Genomic DNA, 27190 nt, shown 5'->3' on the forward strand with positions numbered 1-27190 from the left:
ACTAATATATGATTACGGAATAGCTTGTAAAGGAGTGCTGGATTCATGTTAGAGGTATCCTATATGTAATCTTTGCTGTAAATATTGAATATGGCTTAATCCACTACCGCCCCATTATTGTAAGAGAGGGCAAAGAAAGAGAAATCAATTTATCTGCCGAGCAAATTGCTCTTCCAAATTAAGCTCCTATAATGTCTTTGGGATCAAGTAATTATTATATAATCGCTGATACAAGATCCCGGTATATATACTACGGATAAAGGTTATTTCTATACCCAACTTAATCAAAGATCTTAGGTTCGAACTCTAAAAATGATAAACCTTTTTATAAGAACCCGTTTCCTTGTACAGTCAAACCCATCGATAACAATCTCGTTTGTTTCGATATTTTTTGGCTGCTATAGTGAAGTACTATTAAAGAAAACATATATTATAGCATAACATAAAAAATCGATTCCAAGAAAAAATTAATTTTTATAATGAAATACTGTTATATACGAATGTTGTTATAGAAAGGTCTGACTGTGGTAGAGCATATGCAACGCAAATTAGATTTAATCGGATTTGATATCAAGTGGCTAAAGAAAAATACAGTACAATACCATACAGTTGAAAGACTACAAGACAAGAGGTACTAATAGAATTATATTAGGCTATTCATAACTTTCCCTTTACTCTCAAAACTAAACTCACACCAGCACAAGTACATAGTCTCAAGGCCTAACTTTAGTCATGACATTTAGGACATTTGCTGCAAATCTGGTATTTACATGAGCAAATTTTACAAGCTTTGCCGGCGACTTTGCCTCCTGGTTTTGCACCTTTTCGTATCCAACCCGGTATCTTACGGATGATTCCGGCACCCGTCTTCTGATTAGTAATGTTGTTTGAATTCATTGCTGCCTCAAATTAGGTTATGTAGAGTAATGTATTAGTTATAGGTTAACCAATAAAGGAGTAAATTAATTTGTAACCATATTAATTCTCAGTGCTGCATACATAAATAAATTAGGATGAATTTAGGTTCCTCCTCTAATAGCTTAAGTTTTAAATAAAATGATCACACAATTGACAGGATATTGCGTTGCTTCAGCTTACCGAGGACATGACCCTTGATAGAAGGGCGTGGAGTTCGAGAATTAGGATAGAAAATTAGTAGGTAGTCGTGCATCTGTCTTGTCCCACTAACTTCTATCCTAAATAGTAAGGACATGACCCTTGATAGGAGGGCGTGAAGGTCGAGAATTAGGATAGAAGGTTAGTAGGTAGCCGTGCATCTCCCTTGTCCTTACTAGTAATATAAGCGTTAGTTTTGTATTTTCTTATTTTCAGATTTTTCTCACTACATACTGATTCTTTTGCTTCGATTATTTTATTATCTTGCTGGTATTACTGCTTATTTAATTTCTACTGCCTTTTCATCCTTTCTTGAGTCGAGGGTTTATCGGAAACAGTCTATCTAGCTTCTCAAGACAAGGGTAAGATTTGCATAAACATTATTCTTTCGATACCCCACTTGTGAAATTATTCTAAGTTTGTTGTTATTGTTATTGATCACACAATTGGCCAAAACAAGGTTTCGAATATTCAAATCTTAACGCCATCCAAAAGTAAAGATATTTTCACGTGTTTGGCCAAGAAGAAAGAATCATGGCCGCATGTAAGAATGCATGTTGCAGACATAAAAATAATTAAATTGAATGTCCTTACTCTAGCAATAGAATTTAAACGAGGTAATCACCAAATTCAATAAAGATAAAAAGAAGAAACTTCTGCGGTGTTGTGATATCCTAAGATTACTAAATATTTTAGATGTAGAATGTCTCAGAAAGTTTCAAAATGTCCATTAAACTTTCAGTAAAATGTTAAATAATACTTATGTAAACATATACTCCCTTCGTTTCTATCATGTGTTTTACTTTCCTTTTAAATCCGCTTCAACAAAGAATGCCACCAACATTTAATAACTTTTTAATTCCGAAATTCCGATTTTTTTCATTAATAAGACTTCTGTATAAGATATTATGACATATTTAAGATCATAAAATTCAAAGAAATATGTTACATGAATATTTAAACATTTATAGCATTCGTTTGCAGACTCAAAATGTCAAAAATGAAAATAACTACTGGAGTAGTAATAGATTGAAGAAGTAAATAAACCTTGGGTAATTGGAGCAGCCGCCTTAGATATCTGCCTTGCATCAGCTTGTGAGGATATTACAATTAGCAAAATAGCCAAAGAAAGGCAAAGAAAAAGGTTAGTTTTGGAAAACATTTTGATGAGCTATTTGGAGTTTCAGTTTTTTACTGTAAAAAGGAAAACAATGTTTCTCCCCTATTTATAGAACTTAATAATGTCTCGTGCAACTGTCAGAACAACTTGTTCTAAACAAGGAAGAATAATGACAAAAAGAAACACTTCACAAAGACCTACTGTGAAGTCACGCCAGCCAAGGTTGATTGATTTGTTGGGTGAGTGATTTCCATGTAAGAGATCTGCGATCGATTTTCCTCATCAGCAGTCTTTTCAGTCAGAGTCCGGACGTATGTAATGCGGTTTATATCTCATGTATAATTTGCGAGCAATTGCATAATGAGCTAGTTATCCCGTGCGCACCCGAAAGGTAGCGGCTGCGAGTTTACTACTGCTGCGGGTTTCCTAGGAATTTTCTAGAAAAAAACAAAAACAAGGTCGTCACATGGCCACTTGACAAATAGATCAACTTGGGGAGAATTGTTTTAACGGGAAACAATGGGCCAAATGTAGATAATTGGTGGCCGAGTGACACCAACCCTTGCCCAAGACCATATAACAACTCATCCCTCAACAAATGTGGGACACCTTAACGTTGGAGACGGAGTTATGATTTGAAGTTTATAGATTCTCAATTTATCACGAACTCATAGTTTATCTTAGTTATTAGATTTATAATTTAATATTTATACAAATTTTATGTATTTACTAATACAAACGCAAGGTTTAATCCTAGTTCGTTCGAACCCGCGACTAATGCTCTTTCTCAGCCCCTGCTTAACAACCCCGCACGCTCAAACGAAGAAATAAATGTTAAACTTAATTCAGCTCTAGAAAGTAGCTAGTCTTGAAATATGAATTATCTCGAGAGTCTATGACCATATATGGAGACAAACAACCATAATTCGGCTAATATGAGAATAATGCTATTGCTAACTTCTATCGATGAAAGGATAAGATGGATAGTGAAAGAAACTTTATTTATTTATTTATTTATTTATTTATGTGTCTCGACTCAAGTATAATATTTTAAACTTTATTTATTTATTTATTTATTTATTGCATATCATTACTTCCTCAGTTCCAGTTTACGTGAACCTATTTTCTTTTTGGTCTATTCCAAAAAGAATGATATTTTTCTAAATTTGTAAACAATTTTACTTAAACTTATAATTCTACCATTAATGAGAACCTTTTATAACCACACAAATACTCTGGGCCCTTTTTGAATTGTTTAGGATCACAATTTCAAAAAGTTTTTATTTTTTCTTAAACTCCGTGCACAGTAAAACAAATTTACATGAACGGCTTTTGACATTTCAACGAATAGGCTTGCACTTATTGGACACTTTAATATTACTTAATTTGTGCTTATTAAACAAATAAAAGTCAATACAGTACTACAAGATTAATAGACTACAAGACAAGATATGTCGACCTAGACTTTATTGCAAGTTGCAACAGCAAGGACAAAACAAAACAAAACACAAACTAAAAATGTAACAAGTGGAAAATGAATAGAGGCTAGTATTTTTTATTTAAAAAGGTTTTTCGCTCGATATTTAGTGTCCCTGTTGAAATTTGACTAAATTCGAAAATGGACTGTCATATACTCCTCGACTTTAATTTACTTAAATGTGTTTTCTTTTTAATCGGTATAAAAAAGAATGATATGTTTTCATATTGGAAAAATAATTTACCTTTAAATATAATAATTTATAGTGAGATAAAATATATGTGCCTCATTTTACACCACAAATTCAATTTTATTTTTCTTAAACATCATGTGCAGTCAAATAAGTTCACATAAATTGAAATTGAAGGAGTATAATCTAAAGGCCCAGCGTTAGACACAACAATACCCATAAAGGCGAAAATTACAGGTACAGTAGTTAGCACAATATTGGGATATTATCACTTTTAACTATTTACATTTGGTAGCCGAAAAATATATTAAATTTGTATAATTTTTGTATGTAATATATATAATGTATGTGAGCACGGGATTTTTGCCCGACTAAAATATTCCTACAAAATTCACAAATAGATTTTTTTTTCTTAATTGTTTTAGGTTTTACAGAATTTGTAGGGATTTTCGATTAATTGTTTCTTGCATTTATTTGCATATTTAACATTCTAAAAATCATAAGAAAAATACCAAAATGTCTAAAAGTATTTCATGCATAACACTTTAGGTTTAGTTGCATTTAGGATTTAATTACATAAGTTAATTGCATTATTAAACAGAAAATCACAAAATATGGGTCATTTTTGTATTTTTAACTTTTAATCGCAAATTAAGTAATTCTTCCTTCATTAGTCTAAATTAATTAATGGTAAAATAGATAACTAGGTTTATTCCTACAAATTAGATTGATTTAACACTTAATTTAGGTTTTTGATTAATTAATTTTATTTAAAATCAAGGAAAAAGAAAAAGAGAAGGAAATTCGGTTTGGGTTTAAATCTGGGCCAAAACAATTTGGCCCAAACACTCACCTGAATTCCGCCAAGCCCAACCCCTCACCCGGTCCAGTCTCACAACTAAGTGCGAACGACGTCGTTTTGGACGAATCGATCTCGACCATTCAATCCATCGCCATCCAACGGACACAGTCCACTCTCACCCCCCATACAAAAAGCCTATTATGCGTCTCCCCTCCCAGAACCCTAAACCTAATTCCTAACCAAGCGGCGCCCACCCCTTTTCTCTCCCTCCGTCGACCGAACTCGCTTGAACTCAAGCGAGTTCACCCTCCCTCCAACTCACGCACGTGGTTACTTCACCCTCCCTCCTCCACGTCACCCGTCCCGTAACGACCTCTGACAGACAAGATTCTTCTCTCCCTTAGGCTTCACGCGCATTTTGTATTGAGAACAATCTCGGATGAATGGTGGTCGTAGGATCTGAGAGATTCAAGATCCTAGACCTCCATTTGTCCGATTTGGTTCACAAGAAAGAGAATCGGATTCTCGTAGATTTTTCGGAAGGAAAGAGGAATTTTAGGGCACAAGTTGAAGAAAATAGGTATGAAAATTTCTGGTTTGGGTATATATAGGGAGGTTAAGGGATTTCTTAGAGGTCGATTTTTTTTTTTTGGAACAAAAATTTCAGAGAAAAAAAAATCGTAAAGGAAAGCTAGGGTTCTAAAAAACATTCTTTTTCTTTTCAGTGGCTCATCTTCATTTTTTTTTCGATTTTCTGGTTTAGTTTCAGAACAAAAAATACAAAAAAAAAAAACGTTCAGTGTTCGTCTGTTGATTTTATTTTGATTACTGTCTAAATATATAAAAAACAAACACATATTCCGTCTCTTCTTTTCAATCTGGATTTTGAGTTGAAAATTGGACTTTGACTGAGAAGTTGTTGAGTTGGCTGCTGCTCGAGAGGCTGCCTTTTTTGAAGTGTGAATTTCTCTTAGTCGTTGTTCTGCTGTTCATAGGTACGTTTAGCCACTTTGTTTAGCTTTATTTAAACCATAAATAAAGCTGGATTTGTTAAATTATCCTCTTGCAATACTTTTAGTAGTTTTCAGCTTGTTTGAATCTCGAATGAAAATTTTAATTTGTTTATGAGCTGATTCTTTCCCATTTCATAGATTCATTATGTGTACTGTCGATTGGTCTCAATTTATTTTTCTCTGTTAAGTTCTGGAAATATTATGTATTTTTTAGTTCTGATCCTAAATTCAACATGCTTAAAGTCTGAATCTGTTTGAAGTCCTTTTCCTTGTTTGATCTTTGAAGTGATTGGAATGTTAAAATCAAGTATTGGTCTGTTGAATGCAAATGAGCAGCCTAGCATCTGATGAATGTTGTTCTGTTTCTCTAAAAAAATGTTCAAGTTCTATTGCGTACACTTAATTGATGCAAAAATCTGGTTTCATGTTTTCTTTCAAATAGTGGCCGAACTTAGCAAGTGAGGATAGCTTTGTAGCAAGTTTGCTTATTCTGAACAATGATTTACTTGCTTAAATGAACTTCAAGTTGGAATGTGTTGTTTAATTTATATGTTGTTACTGTTGTTTGTTGATACAACCAAGTTAATTTACAAGGGTAGCCCAAATGACTATCTCCTTGTAAATCAAACATGGCCTTGAGAAAGAAGCACTACACCGTTAGAGATTCGAAAAAAGAGAAGAAGTATAGAGTTTATATTTGTGCTAATGAAATGATGTAATTTATATTATGACTAGCCAATTTGATTATGTAAATGGCTTTTATATCAATATGGACTGTTAATTAATCATTTGTCCGTAATTATTCAGTGGTTAAGGCTACTGGTCCATTTCAGAGGCCCAGATGTCTGGCCTAGAATTTCGAACTCTGATGTATTTTTGATTGAGTTAATTAATTAGGAAGAGGATTTTCAAATATTTTAATAACTCCCTGCCAGTTTATTTGGCGTGGAATTTCCCAACAATTCAAGGTGTTAATTGAATTCCATTCAACTATGTCGATATTTCCATGTTTAGCAAATAGTTTCAATTAGCCTTCATGTACGTAGCCTCCAGTTTTAGTTTTATCATGCGTTGGAAGATTTATTGAAGAAGAACAACAGACATAGTATAAGCTCGTTAAAATAACTAGTATTTTAATAGAACACTGCATATGCTTTTTCCCACCAATAACTCCATAATTCTAGACTCTCACTTGTAATCTCACACTTTAGCAAAAATTGAATAATATCCAAACATCGTAGTTTGCTTTAGGCGCGATTAATAAATTATCGTGACTATGGGTACGGTTCCCGTGGCATAGTTATGATACGTAACCCCAATTCGAGTGTGCGTTTCACGTGACTCGGCCACAACTTCAAATAATAATAAAAATAAGCCTGTCATAAATTGCGGGTGCATTTCATGTGGCGCGGTTTGCGACGTGTGCCAAAACGACAAGTGTACGACATCGTGACTTGTTCCAGAAATAATTACATAAATAATTAAAAGCGGTTAAAAGGTAAAAATGCACAATAGGCTTTAAATATATTTTAAATCAGATAATTAGGCCAATTATTACTAGTTAAGCGACCGTGCTAAAACCACAAAACTCGGGAGTGCCTCACACCTTCTCCCGGGTTAACAGAATTCCTTACCCGGTCTTCTGTGTTCGCGGACCATAAATAGAGTCAAATTTCCTCGATTTGGGATTTAAAATAAACCGGTGACTTGGGACACCATAAATATTCCAAGTGGCGACTCTGATCAAATAAATAATCCCGTTTCGAATATTGTCACTTTAATTGGAAAAACTCCCCTATCCCATACGCCTTCGGGAAAAAGGCGGTGTGACAGCTCTGGCGACTCTGCTAGGGAGGAAACCCAGAATCTCTGGTTCAGGGTTCAGAATTCGAGCTTAGATGACTGCTATACTTGGCTTTTACTTATTATCCTGATTTTTTACGTGTTTGAGCCTAATGTGCTAAATGCCTATTTTTACTGCTTTGATATTGTTTGGACTGTATATAAACTGTCACGAAACCATTCTCCTCTCTGAGTCTTCTAAATCTTCTGGGAAGTGCACGCTGGCGTGACTTCTTTTCTGTTAGTGTCATATCCTAATTTAGAACGAGGATCGGATCAGTTACAAAGCCGGATGGCCTTTTGGTTACCGGTACGTTGCCCCCCTCGGCTCGAGTTGTCCGCTCGGGTAAGCCAGGTCTAGAACAATACACCCAGGATTTAAACTTAGAATAATATAGCCTCATGCCGGATCCCTAGTAGGTACGTTTGCTTGCATCACGTGCATTTGACTTAGGGGACTCAACACAGGGGTTGGGTCCGTCTAGGACAGGTGTACTCAAAATTAAAGGACCATCCTGATGTATTCTTTACGTGCTACTTGTGCATTAATTTGCTCGGCTTGTATGTTGACCGGCTTCCTGACTAAGGAAAAAAAATCCAAAAAAAAAAGAGAAGAAGAGAAAAACCAAGAGTGAGGTAAGATAGAAAAACACCTGGTTTTGATAATTCCGATATTCAAAAATCCCGTTACTCTATCGAAATTTCAAAAACAAAGAGAGAATCATTCCAAAACAAATCATATTTTTCTGTGCATCAAAATGACTGAACTACGCGGGTCTGATTCTCACCGGGTGTGAGATACGTAGGCAAACCTCATCGGTTCCGGCCCCCAATTTTCAAAAATCTAAAATATTTTCCTTTATTTTCTTGTTTAGAAAGTCTTTCTTTGAGACACCATTTTTAAAAAAATTCAAAAGTATTTCCTTTAATTCCTTCTTTTTGGAGTTTTGTTTTTTAGAAAATCCCAAACAAATAAAAGATTAAAAAATAATTTTAAACCAAAACAAATATATATTTTATTTGTAGGAGTCTTTCATTAGAAAAAGAAAACAAATGAAATTAAAATCCAAAAATATTTTCATTCTTCTTTCGAAAATTGAAAAGAAAATTCAAGATTCTTTAGAAGTGTTTCTTTCATAAATTCAAAATAAAAGTCCATAAATCCAAAAATATTTCCCTTTTCCTTTTTTTAGAAGTTTTTCTTTCGAAATTCCGGAAAAAAAAAAATATAAAATCAAAATTCAAAAAAAATATTTATTTTTCTTTAGAAGTCTTGCTTTTTCAAAAATTAAAAAAAAAAACAGAATAATCATATACCAAAAATATTTTCTTTCTTTTTACAAGTCTTTATTTTTTTTATTTTTTTATTTTTTTTAAAAAACAATTTGACCACTTCGCAAACACAGCCCTAAAATCTTCTCCTCTAAAGTGTTGAAAGGTCGTATTTGCAAAAGTGGCCGTGATTTGTTTTCGGTTATATTTTTCAAAAAATTATAATGATAGTAATCTTTTCATGGTCAGTTTTGTACAAAATTTTAATCTAGTCACCCTAATTTAAAATGTGCAGAATGAGCACCGTTCAGAACTTACCTGTGAAGGTTATGGATCAGATTCCACTGGCACTCCACATGTGGTGGGAGGATTTGGGAAAACAAGGACGAGATATGGTCAACCAATACCTAGGGGCGCTCACTGGACTATTGAAAATTCAACCTAGAAGGGACCTGATAGAGGCATTAGTGGCATTCTGGGACCCCGCTCATAATGTTTTGCACTTCTCAGATTTTGAGCTTACGCCTACTTTGGAAGAAATGGCGGGTTATACTGGGAGCACAGAGGGATTGAGACACAAGTACCCGGTATCTCCAAGGACTGTTACTCCCCACAAGTTTCTGGACTTACTAAAGATAAGCAGACAAATCAAGACTGGAAGTCTAGCAGGAGGAACTTCCACTTTTCATTTTCTATATCAGCGATACGGGCATTTAAGGGGATTCGAAGACCCGAAAAATGGACTCTGCAATAAAGGAAACCGATCAAAATGGGAGACCCATAGATGTTTTGCCTTCATGGTGGCGTTTATAGGCCTTTTAGTGTTTCCAAGGGAAGATGGGCATATTGATTTACGGGTAGCCGGGGTTGTCCACGTTCTAACTACTCAGGCCAAGAGTACTCTCGCACCCATGATCGTATCAGATATATTTCGAGCCCTCACATTCTGTAAGGCTGGAGTCAGTTTTTTCGAGGGATGCAACCTACTGTTGCAAATGTGGATGATCGAACACCTTTGTCGTCGTCCCCGATACATGAACTATGGGTCTACGGGGAAAAACTGCATTGAAGAGTTTGGTACGCGAGTAACAGGATTAGAAATGCCGAAAGGGATCAAAGATTGGATTACCTGCCTTCGATCTACGACCGCAGATCAGATAGAGTGGACATTGGGTTGGCTTCCCGTTGATGAGATTGTTTATATGCCCGCCACTGGTCCCTACTTCTTGCTAATGGGTCTCCGAAGCATCCAACCCTATGCTCTGTACCGGGTTTTAAGACAGCTTGGCAGATGCCAGACAGTTCCTAGAGATGAAGATCTTAGCACTTATGTGGTCTAAATCTGCTCGGATGCCCAATTTCCCGAAGAAGCGGTTCGCCAAATTTGGAGCGAGTGCCAGTATTTGGGGGCAAACACCCGAGTACATGATTTGTCTAGGGGTGAAGTATTACCTAGTTATGTTGCCTGGTATGGAAAGAGATTCGCGATGAATGGTGAATCTGAACGACCAACTAAAAGACCTCATATCCAAGAATTTGTTGACGCATTGCAGGAGCAGTGGGCTTGGTTAGCTAAAGAAAGGGAGTACCGGACCACCATAAGCAAGCTAGAAGAGCAAATCGAAAAAATCAAATTTGATAGTAGTTTGCAGGCAGCTGAAGATGAAGGGGAAAAGAAGAGGTTGACCAAGGAAAATGAAGCCCTTCAAGTCCAAATTCAGAGAATGAAAATAGCCGCCGAGACACCAGTAAGAAGTGAGAGAGATGAGAAAATTATAACCAACCTCAGGCGAAAAGTGCATGATTACGGTTTTGACTTGACAAAGGCCGAAAGAGACTTGTTAAATGCTCAAGCAAAGTTGGCCAAAGGTGCGGAGGAACAAGCTAGATTAGTCCACCAGTTGAAGCAGAAATATGACAAAGAAGCAGTAATTTTACAGAAAAGGATGGTTACCCTTGAGAATGAAATGGTCAAGCAAACAAAGGATTTCAAGGCATAAAGAGAGCATTGCTACGCATTGATTTATCAATTACAAGAAAGCATGCAGCAGTTACAAGACCAAAACAACGCAGATGCACAAGTGTTGGAGGCTCGGGCCCAGCAGATTGGACGTTTGCTTCAAGAAAAGGGTGTCATCAGAATGAGGATTAAAGAGATAGCTGATTATGTTGTAATGAAATGCCATGAATGTGAAGACATGACCAAGTCTATGTTTTTTGCTTCTGTAATGACATTCGTCCGACAAGAGATGGTTGACCTAGACCGCCTTCAAGAAGATATTGCCCGCAGGCCTGTGCGGAGACCGGCTGAAGTCCCGCAAGCCTCCGGAGTACCAGTGGAGGCTCTTATGTATTTTTGATTTCCTTTAGTAGTCTGTGTTTTACTTTCTCTGAGTCTTGTTCGTCTTTGTCAAGGTTGTCTATTACTTTATTTTGAGTCTGTAGATTTTCCTTTTGCAGTCATCTCTACTTTAGTCCTTGTAATAGAAAATCCAAAAAGATTGTCTTTTATTAATGAAATAAATTATTTCGCGTCTATTGCTCTGAACTACGTAATGATCTGATTCATGTGGCATCATGATACGTAGGCAATCCTCATAGGATTCGATCATATTCTTAAAAGAAAGAGAGAAAAAGAAGGGAGAGGAAGAAAGAAAAGAGGGGCCAAACTAAAAAAGAAAAGAGGAAAGAATAAGAATTAAAAGAGCGAAACATAGCAGGAGGTGAAAGGGAAAAGTCAGGATTTGGAGAATTTGGAAAAGTCGGGATGAAACATACGAGCCATCGCAAAGCATCTAGGAACGTTAACTGCTCAGGTGCATTACATACCCAATGTGCGATTAACTATCTGTAAATTGCTTTTAAAACTGACCAAGTTTTTGTGTGCGCATAGATAGGTTTTGTTTTAGGTGGTTAGTTTGTTGGCATCCTGGCAAGTCACCCTTATAACACAAGATCAAAGTGCAAGGCAGTCATGACTAGCAAAGAATTGGACACGGGTGTTGTCGACCCGCCATGGGAGATTGTAGAATCGGAGTCTGAATTGAAAGAGGAGGTCTACAGGTTGAAGCACCAAATGGCAGAAATGTATCAAGCCTGGGTCATGGGGCATCCTCCACCTTCATTCCCCGCTAACTACCCAGAAAATCCCGCTTTCATCCCACTATTGTCACAAGCCCAAGATCCCATTACCATTGATCTTTCCCCTCAGCACGCACCAGGCTTTACCCCTTATCGCCACTACCCTGGCACCTCGTCCCAAACCTTTCATTCTCTACCAGCCAAAACAACTGCATACCCTGCTCCAACATCCGCTCCTATTTTTGTAGCCCCTCCGTGAGCTACCCTTCACAGATCTTCTAGTGAACCCGCATTCCAAGCTCCAGATACCCAATATTATGTTCCCGAACCAACTTTCAAAGTCGCGGATCCTTATTCCCATGCCCCTCGCTTTGAACCTCTTGTCGAAACTGAGAAACCATCCAGGAATGTTGAGCAGGACGAGATATTCAGGAAAGTGAAGAGCCTAGAGCAATCTTTGAAGAACATGCAAGGGATAGGAATCCAAGTAAGTGTGGCTTACAAGGATTTATGCTTATTTCTGGATGTTCAACTGCCCGCTGGGTTCAAGATGCCCAAGTTTGACCCGTACGATGGACATGGAGATCCCGTGGCCCATTTGAGAGGCTTCTGCAGCAATATGAGAGGCGCCGGTGGGAAAGATGAATTATTAATGGCATATTTCAGTCAGAGTCTGAGTGGGGCAGCTTTAGAATGGTACACCCGCCAAGACACTAGCAGGTGGTACACATGGGATGACTTGGCTCAGCCCTTTGCTCGGCACTTTCAGTACAATATCGACATTGTCCCGGATCGCCTATCTTTGACCAAGGTAGAGAAGAGGCCCAATGAAAGCTTTAGGGAATATGGTTTCAGATGGAGAGAACAAGCTGCAGGAGTCTACCCTCCAATGGAGGAAGATGAGATGGTTGAGTACTTTCTTCAAGCCCTAGAGCCCACTTACTTTGGCCATTTGATCTCAGCCATAGGTAAGTCCTTCAACGATGTGGTAAAGATGGGAGGAATGGTGGAAGAGGGACTCAAGTCAAGCAAGATCATGAGCTACTCTGCCATAAAAGTGACCACACAGGCAATTCAAAGTGGCACCGGAAGCCTGTTAGGCAAAAAGAAGAAAGAAGATGTCGCTATGTTTGTCTCTGGATCATGGCGTGGCCCAAGGGGTCCGCCTCACCAGTACAACCAAACTCGACCCCAACCTCAAGCCTACACCCAAGCTCCATGTAATCCATCTCAGCACTATCTCCCGCCACAAGACCCTCGATATTCTGTCGAGCTACCCCAATACCATGTCCACCACGCACAGTCATATGCTCCAACTCCACAAAATCTTTATACACCCCCACAACCATACCAAAACCCTACTGGTCCAAGTTTTAGACCGAAGCCAGATTACAGAAAAGAGAGGCAACAACGAAAAGAAACCTTCACCCCTCTTGGAGAGTCCTATACCAGTTTGTTTCAGAGGTTGAGGCAGTTGGACGTTTTGAGGCCGATTGAGCCCAAAACACCAAACCCGCCTCCAAGGAACCTTGACTATTCCCGCAGATGCGCATATTGTTCTGATGTCCCGGGGCACGACACAGAGAAGTGCTGGCATTTGAAGAGGGCGATCCAAGAGCTCATTGATACAAATCAAATTGTGGTCCAGAGCCCGGAGGCGCCAAACATCAACCAAAATCCTTTACCGGCCCATACAGAGACACACATGATCGAGATAGTTCATAAGGATGGGGAGCCCAAAAACTCTTCCAAGTCTGTCATGATGATCCGGGCTAGCGAGAGTAATCCAATCAAAGCTCTAGATTATGCAAAAGCAATATCCTTGACGATTAAAGGGGTGTCAGAGAAGCCAAGCACGCTCAATGTGAAGTCTTATGTATTGGTTGTGAAAGGGCCTCCGGTTGATGTTGAAGCGAACCAGGAAAGGCAAAACGTGATCGTGCCAGGGGTCCCGGGCAAACCGGTCATAATCGTGGAAGGGGTTCGTGTTACCCCCGTTATCATTAAGCCAGTAACCCAGTTAGTGATGGTTGACACAAAGGTCGTCCCATGGAATTACAAACAAGTGGTAATAACATACAAAGGGAAAGAAGTAGAAGAAGAAATCAATGAAACCAGAGGACTAACTCGTTCTGGGAGATGTTTTGCCCCAGAAGAACTAAGGAAATCCAAGCCATTCAAGGACGGTCACATCCCAGTAAAAAAGCCGGTCACCGAGGAAGAGGCCGAGGAATTCCTGAAAAAGATGAAAATGCAAGACTATTCCATTGTAGAACAGTTGAGGAAGACACCAGCTCAGATCTCTCTTTTGTCTTTGCTGATACATTCAGATGAACACCGCAAAGCCTTGATGAAGATTTTGAATGAGGCCCATGTTCCTGACAAGATCACGGTGAACCACTTGGAAAAGATTGCTAACAAGATTTTTGAGGCAAACTGGATCACTTTCTCAGATGATGAACTTCCTATAGAGGGTACAGAACACAATCGAGCTCTTTATCTCACAGTAAAGTGCGAGGATTTTGTTGTCTCAAGGGTACTGGTGGATAACGGTTCCGGTGCAAATATCTGTCCTCTGTCCACTTTGCAAAAGTTGAAAATTGGCACTGAAATGATCCACACTAATAATGTATGCGTTCGAGGTTTCGATGGAGGAGGGAAAGATTTTGTCAGTGATATAATGCTCAAATTGTCAATAGGGCCAGTTGAGTTCACTATGGAGTTCCAAGTGCTAGATGTGACTGTCTCCTACAACCTGCTATTGGGCAGGTCCTGGATACATGCAGCCAAGGCAATCCCATCTTCTCTGCATTAAATGGTAAAGTTCGAATGGGATAGGCAGGAAATAGTTGTCCACGGTGATGAGAATTTATCTGCTTACAACGACACAATCGTTCCATTTATTGAAGTTGAAGACAACAAAGGGCCTTGGGTTTACCAAATGTTCGAAACAGTGTCTGTCGAGAAAATTCCCGAAGGGGAATGCACTCCAGGTCCGAAGATACCATCCGCGTCCGTCATGGTAGCAAATGAAATGTTGAAGAATGGTTTTCTGCCGGGCAAAGGTCTGGGTTCATCTCTGCAAGGTATCGTGCACCCGTTGTGCCCACGTTAAAGTTTTGGTACATTTGGTTTGGGATTCACACTCACAGGGAAAGACGTGAAAAAGGCTAAAAGTTTGAAAGGAAAGGCATGGTCACTCCCTAAACCTGTTCCGCATATCTCCAAGTCTTTCGTCAAGTCAGGGTTCGCCAAATGCCCAATGTCAGTGGTCCCAAAACATGTGGTCGACTTTGATGAAGATTTGATCAAGAGGTTCCAGAGTCTGTTTGATGAGGTCAATATGGTCGAAATTGGGGAAGGTTCCAGTAATGCCGATGTGCAGTTTGTCGGGCCAAACGTGAAGCTTAGCAATTGGAAAGCTACTCCTCTCCCCATCCGGAATGAGTTTTGGTAGTTTGCTTTGTTTTCCTTTATGTCATCTGGGTTATTCCAGGGTTGTAACCCAGAGTTTTCTTAGTTTTTGCTTGTTTCAATGTACAAACCCTTCTATCCTTTTATTTTCAATGAAATACAATTTCCAGTTTTTCCATTAATCCTGATAGCGTTTCATTTTTGTTTTTGCTTTTCTTTATGTACAGTTCCTTTTATGCTGGTTTCAATGACATGACATGCATGAGGAATTTTCAGCCAAATCTTAAAAGCCAATCTAATTCTGAAATAACGATCCAAGAAGTAGAGGGTGATGATGAAACAGAATACGATGAAGAGGCGGCGTTTGAGGAAGTCAGTAGAGAACTAAAACACTTTGAAGAAAAACCCAAGCCTAATTTGAATGAAACCGAAGCAATCAATTTAGGGGATCAAAATAATGTTAGAGAAACCAAGATAAGTGTGCATCTGGAACCGCAAATCAAGGAAGAAATAATCAAAACACTATTTGCATACAAAGATGTCTTTGCATGGTCATATGACGACATGCCGGGCTTGAGTACTGATTTGGTAGCTCATAAATTGCCAACCGACCCGACATTTCCTCCTGTCAAGCAAAAGTTAAGAAAGTTCAAGACTGATATGAGTGTGAAGATTAAAGAAGAAATCACAAAGCAACTGGAGGCAAAGGTCATTCGGGTCACTCAGTATCCCACTTGGTTAGCTAATGTGGTACCAGTACCAAAGAAGGATGGTAAGACGAGGGTGTGTGTTGATTATCGTGATCTCAACAAGGCAAGTCCAAAGGATAACTTTCCATTGCCGAATATCCACATTCTGATTGATAATTGTGCCAAGCACGAGATCGGGTCTTTCGTGGATTGTTATGCGGGATATCATCAGATCCTGATGGACGAGGAAGACGCAGAAAAGACAGCATTCATCACGCCATGGGGGACGTATTGCTACCGGGTAATGCCATTCGGTTTAAAGAATGCTGGGGCAACTTACATGAGGGCAATGACTACTATATTTCATGACATGATACACAAGGAAATTGAGGTTTATGTAGATGATGTGATCATAAAGTCATTGAATGGAATTCAATTAACACCTTGAATTGTTGGGAAATTCCACGCCAAATAAACTGGCAGGGAGTTATTAAAATATTTGAAAATCCTCTTCCTAATTAATTAACTCAATCAAAAATACATCAGAGTTCGAAATTCTAGGCCAGACATCTGGGCCTCTGAAATGGACCAGTAGCCTTAACCACTGAATAATTACGGACAAAAGATTAATTAACAGTCGATATTGATATAAAAGCCATTTACATAATCAAATTGGCTAGTCATAACATAAATTACATCATTTCATTAGCACACATATAAACTCTATACTTCTTCTCTTTTTCGAATCTCTAACGGTGTAGTGCTTCTTTTTCAAGGCCATGTTTGATTTACAAGGAGATAGTCATTTGGTCTACCCTTGTAAATTAACTTGGTTGTATCAACAAACAACAGTAATAACATATTAATTAAACAACACATTCCAACTTGATGTTCATTTAAGCAAGTAAATCATTGTTCAGAATAAGCAAACTTGCTACAAAGCTATCCTCACTTGCTAAGTTCGGCCACTATTTGAAAGAAAACATGAAACCAGATTTTTGCATCAATTAAGTGTACGCAATAGAACTTGAACATTGTTTAGAGAAACAGAACAACATTCATCAGATGCTAGGCTGCTCATTTGCATTCAACAGACAAATACTTGATTTTAACATTCCAATCACTTCAAAGATCAAACAAGGAAAAGGACTTCAAACAGATTCAGACTTTAAGCATGTTGAATCTAGGATCAGAACTAAAAAAATACATAATATTTCCAGAACTTAACAGAGAAAAATAAATTGAGACCAATCGACAGTACACATAATGAATCTAGTTTGAATGTTATAACATGACATGGGAGATACTAGGCGTACAACTAGAAATTTTCGGTGGCAACTCTAACTCATAATCTACTTGTTTGATCCTCCGTAGGATCCTATACGGCCTGATGTATCAGGGACTGATCTTTCTTTTCTTCCTAAATCTTATACTACCTATGTTCCAGTTTATGTGAACCTATTTTTCTTTTTGGTCCGTTCCAAAAAGAATGACCCTTTCTAAATTTGGTAATAATTTAGCTTAAACTTAATATTGTACCCTTAATGAGAAGCTTTTATAACCACACAAATACTCTGGGCCCATTTTTGACTTGTTTAGGACCACAAATTCCCAAAGTCTTTATTTTTTCTTAAACTCCGTGCCCAGCCAAACAGGTTCATATAAATTAAAACAGAGGGAGTAACACCTTTCATAGATGAAACTTTCAGAACACCCAATCATCAACTTGAAACTATAGGTCTCTATGTTGCATGTTCGAATAAGACCTTTGGCAACTCTGAGCTGTCTTAAAATGCTCTTAAATCAACTTGACTTTCTTCATAGACTGATTGACCAAATCTGGTCCCAACAACTCTACTTCACCAACTTCGAACCAACCAATTGGCGATTTACACCTTCGCCCATACAAACCATGCTTTTCAAATAAGCGAGATAATCCTATTATAAGGTCCATATTTACCATCTCCACTAAAGGATATGTATATTCTATGGTAAAACACTAGGATTTGTGGTGCTCGACTTTCACTTACTGACAATACAGACACTTGGCCACAAAGTCTGCGATATTCTTTTTCATGTCGTTCCACCAATAAACCTCCTTAAGATCATGATTCATCTTTGGGGAACCTAGGTGGATAGAATACCTGGAATTATAGGCTTCTAACATGTTCCTCCTTCTCTACATTTATGTCTGGACACACAATCAGGCTTCGTACCTCTATGTCGATATTTCCATGTTTAGCAAATAGTTTCAATTAGCCTTCATGTACGTAGCCTCCAGTTTTAGTTTTATCATGCGTTGGAAGATTTATTGAAGAAGAACAGCAGACATAGTATGAGCTCGTTAAAATAACTAGTATTTTAATAGAACACTGCATATGCTTTTTCCCACCAATAACTCCATAATTCTAGACTCTCACTTGTAATCTCACACTTTAGCAAAAATTGAATAATATCCAAACATCGTAGTTTGCTTTAGGCGCGATGAATAAATTATCGTGACTATGGGTACGGTTCCCGTGGCATAGTTATGATACGTAACCCCAATTCGAGTGTGCGTTTCACGTGACTCGGCCACAACTTCAAATAATAATAAAAATAAGCCTGTCGTAAATTGCGGGTGCATTTCATGTGGCGCGGTTTGCGACGTGTGCCAAAATGACAAGTGTCTTGTTCCAGAAATAATTCCATAAATAATTAAAAGCGGTTAAGAGGTAAAAATGCACAATAGGCTTTAAATATGTTTTAAATAAGATAATTAGGCCAATTATTACTAGTTAAGCGACCGTGCTAAAACCACAAAACTCGGGAGTGCCTCACACCTTCTCCCGGGTTAACAGAATTCCTTACCCGGTCTTCTGTGTTCGCGGACCATAAATAGAGTCAAATTTCCTCGATTTGGGATTTAAAATAAACCGGTGACTTGGGACACCATAAATATTCCAAGTGGCGACTCTGATCAAATAAATAATCCCGTTTCGAATATTGTCACTTTAATTGAAAAAACTCCCCTATCCCATACGCCTTCGGGAAAAAGGCGGTGTGACAATGTATATATATACAAAACATATATAGATTTTCTGTCACGACTCGGGATTCCCACCTTCGGGATTATGGTGGCGCATAATATTTCACTCACTAGGCAAGCCAACGTTAGAGTAAATTGTATGCCATTTTAAATAATTCAAGTAATTAAAACTTATTTAAACTCAAATAAAACTAGAATGATCTGTGAAAAGGTAAAATAACCAAAAATATCTAAGTACAATCCTAGAAGTAGAGTCACAAGTGTAGGGCTACTAAAGGTTCTACAAACAGAGTCTGACATAAATACAACTGTTTCGAATGAAATAAACAGTAAATGAGGAAAGAGGAAGGGGCTTTAAGGTATGCGGACGCAAGCAAATTACCTCGAGTCTCCAAATGTGATAATTCGAGCTGATGCGCCTAACGTACAGCTGGGACCAGTACCCAAATCTGCACAACAAGTACAGAGTATAGTATGAGTACAATCGACTCAATATACTCCGTAAGTGCGGAGCTTAACCCCGACGAGGTAGTGACGAGGCTGTGACAGGAAACTCACGTAATTTAATATGTACAAACGTAGATATATGTGCAACATAGTAACAAATAAAGATTTAATATGTATGATTCGGAGGGGACATGCGAAAGGGGGGACAAGATACAATAACTACAACAGGAACGACAACAAAAGACATGTAAATAAATCATGAACCAATGAAAAAGGATAAACATTATGAATAAAGATGGTACGGCATCATCCATCATGTTTTTACTCTCAACCTGAGCATGAAATAATAATAATGGCATGACATCTCCTTTCGTGTTTTTACTCTCAACCTCACCATGAAACGATAAATATGACAAGGCATCACCTTTCGTTCTTTTACTCTCTTTCTCACTGTGTATTAATCAATAAATGAAGCAATAAACTATAAATTTGAACATGTTTTAATTTAGCAATAAAACATGACTTCGATCTTTTGTTAGACCAACATATTGTTATTTATGCAGTCTATTTGGATTCCTGTTAGAGGAGTACAGAAGGAGTTGGATGAAGCAAAGTTGAGATTTTTGGTTTTTTCTTTTTGCTTACTAGGTTCACCTCATCATCGGCTTAATTAAACTTTATAATTTAAATAAATCACACATTGTATAGAAGAGGCTAATTTTTTTATTTTCCGCTTTTATCATGCATAACTAGCACCTTTAGTTTTTTATTTTCCTCTTGTTGCAATAATAATAAACATTTGTTCTTTTCTGGGATTTACGCCAAGTAAAAAGAGTTTTTTACACGCTTGAATCTTTTTAACTATTATTTAAAAAAATAATATTATTTATTGTTTATTCCATAAAGGGCATTGTTTTTCATTATTAGCATATTATAAAAATTAAGCTCAACATTTAATAAGTTAGATGACTCACTAATCACGAAAAATATTTTTTTTGTCCATATGATCCATTATCCTTTTCCAACATTCATCTTTTTCACTCCATTTCTGAAAATATACTGCATATATGAATGCCACCTAAATTCAAGATATATTGATTTATACGTCTTTTATACTTTGTATATCAAGTATCACTTTAATTCAAAATGTATTTTTATGTATATAATTTTTGTATATTTATTTGTGAAGTGACATCTTATTTTAAGATTTATTTTTAATGTATATTTCAAATATATTTTATATGTCAAGTGCCATTTTAATTCAGGATGTGTGTGTGTGTGTGTGTGTGTGTGTATATATATATATATATATATATATATATATATAAAATATTTGTATACTTATATGCCATATTAATTAATTTATGATATGTTTTTATGTATATTTCACATGCGTAAGTGTCATCTTAATTGAAGATGTATTTTTTATGTATAATATTTTGTATATTTTATATGTGTTAATTCAATGTATAGTTTTTATATATACGTTTTGTATATATTAACATATTTTATTATCGAAATAAGATCTTTATGTTAAGAAAGGAAGAAAGAAGTAAGAGAAAAACTTAAGAAAGATAATTAAAAAGAAAATAAATAGAACAAATTTAGAAAATATATTGGTTTCGGTAGAAAATAAAATTAAGAAGATGAAGAAAAAGAAGGAAAGCTAATAGATAAAGAGAAAAGAAAGGCATGATTTTTGTACAAAGAATTATTGACTTTCCATTCAAATTGCTTATGTTTAGGGATTAATAATTAATATTCCTATTTAATGGAACTGTGTGCTATAAAAATAAATATTTTTCTGCCACAACTGTAATATTGGATTTTATGCTAAGAATTTGTTATATTTCTTTTAAATTCCCAAAGTAAAAACACAATCGTTGTAGTTTTCTTCCATTCTCTTTTGATTCATCCCAACTGACTATCTCATCCTCAATTGGAGTTAGGATAACTGGCTATTTGTCTGTAGTTATTTACGCCATTTGTTTCAATCTGTTTGTCATAGTTTGACTCAACACAAAATTTAGAAAGAACGGGAGACTTCTGAAATATGTAGTCTTAAATATGCCATAATATTTATGTGAGTATAATGTTTTTGAAACTCATAGCCTTAATTAAATATGTCATAACATTTGTGTGGCTATAAAATATTTCTATTACGGGAATATATAAATGTAAAATTCTGTTTGGAATTGACATGAATTTACTAGAAGAAGACTAAACAAGTACTCCCTCGGTTCACTTTGCTGTACTTTTGCCCGAAGATTTGTTTAAAAGATTTTGTAGAGCAATTCTTTCGGTCATTGAAGAGCTTATGATGTAATAGTCATAGCTAAAATTAGTCATTTTGTAGGCAGTGAGGAAGGCACTTACGGTTTGCCAATGCTTCCTGTTTAGAAGTGAGTATGAGATTTGTCTTTCCATTTTTATTGTCTTTCTGCCTCATATTTTCTGATCTGAGCCAATTTGATAACATCTGTTGCTCGTCTTTGAAACAGCCATTCAGTCACAATGGGATGTACATGACTGTCAGCTATTTTTATATCATAGGTTTCAATGTATTATTACTTCACTTCTGTTATACCCACGGCTCACTTAAGTTTAAATTGTGTTTTCTCAAATTTGACAGGGTCTATTCCTCAATGATACACATTTTTATCAGAAGCAGATGTATAGTTCTATTCCTCAATGATACACAATTTTCTTAGATCTTTGGCAGCCTCATTCTGGTTTGGAAAATTGTAGCCATTTGAAAACCTTTTTAAATACACTAACAACTCCTTGTAAATTGGTTGTACTTTTTCCCAATGGTGGAGCTATATAGGTCAAATATTACTTTTTGTACATTATATTGAATATTGTTACTGATTAACAATATTCATTATAAAAATACGTTTAAATTTGCTCCTGTACTATTCATGATTGAACAACTTTACCATTCCTTATACTTTGGATCTAAGCTTACTCGGTAATGAAAAAGTCTCATTTTTATATTAGGATTCTTTTTCTTGTTTTCTCCTTCTCTCCTTCCTGGAACTATCGCCGGTCAAATATGGTTTCTAAAACAATATGATTTTCTTTAAAAGGTTATATACGACTAATCTTTGTTAAATAACTAAATTCTTGATAAACGAAATAGTATCAGCTCTTCAGATGATATAGGCTAATATATGATTACGGAATAGTCTTCTTACTAAACTTTAAACTGTTCTAGGCAAAACTAATAATTAGCTCATGTTAGAGTGTATATATATGTAATCTCTGCTGTAAATATTGAATATGGCATTAATCCATTAGCAAAAGTGATTAACAATTCATACTTTCCTTCAGTTTCTCACTCTACCGGGCTAATTGCTCTTCCAGATTAAACTCCTATAATGTCTTCGGTATCAAGTAATTATTATATAATCGCTTATACATAAGATTACCATGTTCAAGATCCTGGTATATATATTATGGATAAAGGTTATTTCTATACTCAATTTAATTAAAAATCTTAGGTTCAAACTCTATTTAAAGAACAAATGACACTGTATAGCCGCTGTAAACATAATAGCCGAAAAATGTATAAAATTTGTATATATATATATATATATATATATATATATATATATATATATATATTATATATGTTATGTACAAATATTATATAAATTTTATACTTTCGGCTACCGGATATAAATAGTTTCTAACGCGGGCTAAAAGTGATAATACTCCAACTCTAAAAATGATAAACCTTTTTATAGAAACCGTTTTCTTGTACAGTCAAACCTCCTATAACATCCTCATTTGTTCAGATATTTTTTGGATGCTATTGTGAAGTATTGTTATAGAAAACATATATTATAACATAACATCAAAATCTGTTCCAAGAAAAACTTGGCTTTTACAGTGAATGACTATTATATAAAGATGCTATTATAAAGAGGTCTAACTGTAGTAGAACCTATGCAACGCAAATTAGATTTAATCGAATTTGGTTTCAGATATCAAGTGGCTAAAGAAAAATACAGTACAGTACCATACAGTTGAAAGACTACAAGACAAGAGGTAAATTTTGACCCAAAGACTTGTTGCAAGTTGCAACAATAAGAATTACTAACAAAACATAGTGAATAGAATTATATTAGGCTATTCATAACTTTCCCTTTATTCTCAAAACTGAACTCACACCAGCACAAGTACATAGTCTCGAGGCCTAACTTTAGTCATGACATTTAGGACATTTGCTGCAAATCTGGTATTTACATGAGCAAATTTTACAAGCTTTGCCGGCGACCCGGTATCTTACGGATGATTCCTGCACCCGTCTTTTGATCAGTAATGTTGTTTGAATTCATTGCTGCATCAAATTAGGTTATGTAGAGTAATGTATTAGTTATAGGTTAACCAATAAAGGAGGAAACTAAGATGTGATTGTAAGAGTTTATGGACTTGCACATATATTTTGTATTAAGTATAATTATATGTCGGTTGCTATCGTTAAAAGGTTAACCCAAATTAAAAGTGATCGGTTAAGGTTTAAAGTTAAATGGATCTATAAGACACCTCCTAAAGTATGGGGTCTTATGTGTAGATACCCGGATATAACTTCTAATTTAATGATGGACTAAATTAGAATTACATAAACATGTACAACTATAAATGGGTTATGGTCCCCAAATAAGACGTATGGTTCTTTTCTAATATCCCATCATTGGAAAAGTGTGAGCCGTCGTTTGTGCAATTCTTACATCTTGGTTTGGAAGACCACAAACCGCAAACACGACAAGTTATGAATTCATGTACGATTCCGCATCTAGTTTTACGTTCTTGATGATTTGACATGATATGTCTTGGGTAAAAGATGATAAATTTTATCAAAGTATTTTTGGTCCTAACAGTGATAGTATTAATTCTCAGCACTGCAGACATAAATAAATTAGGATGAACGTGTTCCTCATCTAATAACTTAAGTTTTAAATAAAATGATCACACAATTGGAAGAGTATGGGACTGCTTTAGTTTAACGAGGACATGACCCTTGATAAGAGTGTGTGAATGTCGAGAATTAGGGTAGAAGGTTAGTAGGTAGTCATGCATCTCCCTTGTCCTTACTAGTAATATTAATGTTAGTCTAGTATTTTCTTATTTTCAGTTTTTTTTCTCACTACCAACAGGTTCTTTCGCTTCGATTATCTTATTACCTTGGTGGTATTACTACTTTTTCATCCTTCCTTGATTCGAGGGTCTATCAGAAACAGTCTCTCTACCTTCTCAATATAAGGGTAAGATCTACATAAATATTATTCTTCCCAGACCCCAGTGGCGTAGCTAAAATTTTAATTAAGGGGTGTCAAAATATATAAAAGTAAACATATCAGGAAATTAAGGTAAGTCAATACATAGTATATATACATATAAAAAAAATTAGCTACTTACACCGTGTATTTTTCAGCGAAGGGGTGTCAAACAAGGTGGCTCCGCCACTGCCAGACCCCACTTTTGGACACTGAGTTTGTTATTATTGTTATTGATCACACAATTGGCAGAAACAAGGTTTCGAATGTTCAGGTCTTACCGCCATCCAAAAGAAAAGATATTTTCACGTGTTTGGCCGAGAAGAAAGAATCATGGCCGCATGTAAAAATGCATGTTGCAGACATATACATAATTAAAATGAAGTGTCCTTGTTCTAGCAATAGAGTTTAAACTATTATAAGAGGTAATCACTAAATTCAATAAAGATACAAAGAAAGAAATTTATGTGGTGTTGCGATATCCTAAGATTACTAAATATTTTAGATGTAGAATGTCTCAGAAAGTTTCAAAATGTCCATTAAACATTCAGCAAAATGTTAAATAATACTTATGTAAATATTTACTCCCTTCGTTTCAATCATGTGTTTTACTTTCCTTTTAAATCCGCTTCAGCAAAGAATGCCACCAACATTTAATAATTTTTTAATTCCAAAATTCTGATTTTTTCATTAATGAGACTTCTGTATAAGATATTATGAGATATTTAAGATCACAAAATTCAAAGAAAAATGTTACATGAATATTTAAACATTTATAACATCCGTTTGCAGACTCAAAATGTTAAAAATGAAAATAACTACTGGAGTAGTAATAGATTGAAGAAGTAAATAAACCTTGGGTAATTGGAGCAGCTGCCTTAGACATCTCCCTTGCATCAGCTTGTGAGGATATTACAATTAGCAAAATAGCCAAAGAAAGGCAAAGAAAAAGGTTAGTTTTGGAAAACATTTTGATGAGCTATTTGGAGTTTCAATATTTTGCTGTAAAAAGGAAAACAATGTTTCTCCCCTATTTATAGAACTTAATAGTTTCTCGTGCAACTGTCAGAACAACTTGTTCTAAACAAGGGAGAAAAATAACAAAAAGAAAGCCTTCAAAAAGACTTACTGTGAAGTCACACCGCAAGGTTGAATGAGTTAGTTGGGCGAGTGGTTTCCCACGTGGGAAACCTGAGATCGATTCTCCTCACTAGTAGTTTCCCCAGTCAGAGCTTGTCGCACCGGGTATGCCTAATGCGGTTTATATCTCTTGTGTGATTTGCGAGTTATTGCACAGTGAGCTAGTTATCCAGTGCGCACCCGAAGAATAGCTGCAGCGGATTTCCTAAAAAGTTTCCGAAAAAACAAAAACAAGGTCATATAGCCAACCTCATGACAAATAGTGTCAACTTGGATTATTAATTAGAACAGTAACTAGTACAACTTGGGGCGAATTGTTTTAATGGGAAACAAGGGGCCAAATGTAGATAATTGGCGGCCGAGTGACTCCAACTCTTGCCCAAGACCATATAACAACCCATCCCTCAACAAATGGGGGACACCTTAACAGAGAGACAGAGCTAGGATTTGAATTTTATAAATTCTCAATTTATCACGAACTCATAGTTTATCTTAGTTAGAATTAAGCTGAGTTCGTTCGAACCCGCGACTAATGCTCTTCCTTAATCCCTGCTTAACACCCCCGCACGCTCGAACGAAAAAATAAATTTTAAACTTAATTCAATTCTAAAAAATAGCTAGTTGTATACGGTTAAAATCGGGCCCACCCGATTTTTCTATTTGACCAAGGCCGGGAGTTTGCACCTAAGGATGGCCTCGTAACGGAATGGGCCATATCACGAGGATAGGGTACCGAGTTCAGAACTGAGGTACCTATCAAGATCGAAGCTAGTAGCGATCGAAGCAAAACAAGACAGACATCGAGAAAGATCGAAGATAGCACAATAACAGTCTCGCGAGATATCTGTGACTGGTCGAGGATCACGGCGTAAATCTCGTTGACTGGTCGAGGATCATGGCGTAAATCTCGGAACGGATCAAATCAGAAATGGTTAATTAGATAATCATGGGATTTCCTTCTATAATTAGAGTTATACCATAAGTAGAACTCCTCTACTATATAAAGAGGAGTATTAACCATTTGTAAAGCACGTTTTGACAGACATAAAAAGCAATACAATTCTCTTTATTGTTCTCACCATTGTTATTCAGCTTGCTATACTTTCATAGTTCTTGCACCAATCAGTTCGAGGGTGTCCAAACGCGAGGGCTGAGTTTCATTCTAGCAGTAGTTTACTTTACTTTATTGTTAATTTCTATTGCTCATCTTCACATTTATCAATTGGTATTAAGTAAAATCACGTGTCCTTAGAACCATATTATAAGTTTAATTGTTA

General features: G+C 36.3%; 1 long non-coding RNA gene across 2 annotated transcripts; it reads right to left on the reverse strand.

The window, feature by feature from the left end:
- Window positions 1–708: 708 nt before the first annotated feature.
- Window positions 709–26142, reverse strand: LOC138899619 (uncharacterized). Of its 2 annotated transcripts, none has more exons than XR_011411365.1 (2): window positions 25629–25757; window positions 709–899 (listed from the first exon to the last, which is right to left on the reverse strand). It is a non-coding gene; the product is annotated as an uncharacterized lncRNA (long non-coding RNA). The 2 variants fall into 2 exon arrangements; XR_011411364.1 differs by lacking the exon at window positions 709–899 and adding an exon at window positions 23627–23836 and having other exon boundaries at window positions 25629–26142.
- Window positions 26143–27190: the final 1048 nt, after the last annotated feature.

Source organism: Nicotiana tomentosiformis, chromosome 9 (genome assembly GCF_000390325.3).
Source record: "Nicotiana tomentosiformis chromosome 9, ASM39032v3, whole genome shotgun sequence".
Classification (NCBI taxonomy): Eukaryota; Viridiplantae; Streptophyta; class Magnoliopsida; order Solanales; family Solanaceae; genus Nicotiana; species Nicotiana tomentosiformis.